Below are 489 nucleotides of genomic sequence, written 5' to 3' on the forward strand. Positions count from 1 at the left end.
AAGGGACTTGGCACAGTCCATTCTGTGCCAAGAATGGACTGTTTACCTGTTTATACTGTTCGGTTTAGGCCCGGGATACTGAAATATGCCCCTCGAAGCCAGTAGTATGGCTGCTTTTCATTCTGCCCCTCTAATCAGGACTGAATTAAACCCCAAATAAATTTCGAATAAATCTCTGGCCAATCACATTAATCGATCAGAGATCGGGTAGAAAAGAACAATACTTGACTATATTTGACTGTAATTAGAACCGATTTATGCCAGATTTTCTACAGTTTTATATGATAAAATGAGTAGTAGTAGCCAGCGCTTGTTGTTTGTCGGAGTTAAGCAAGCGCGGAAGCCACAGAGCGTATGAACACAGTGCCCGCACAGGGGTGAAGGTCAGGGCCTGCTGGTATCTGGCAGCACACGTTATCGGCCGGCCGGAAGAAGGCGGTCTTTGGCCGGGAATACGCGCATCTTTGGGGCCGTGACAGATGAGCGGCC

Source organism: Conger conger, chromosome 12, assembly GCF_963514075.1.
Source record: "Conger conger chromosome 12, fConCon1.1, whole genome shotgun sequence".
Lineage (NCBI taxonomy): Eukaryota > Metazoa > Chordata > Actinopteri > Anguilliformes > Congridae > Conger > Conger conger.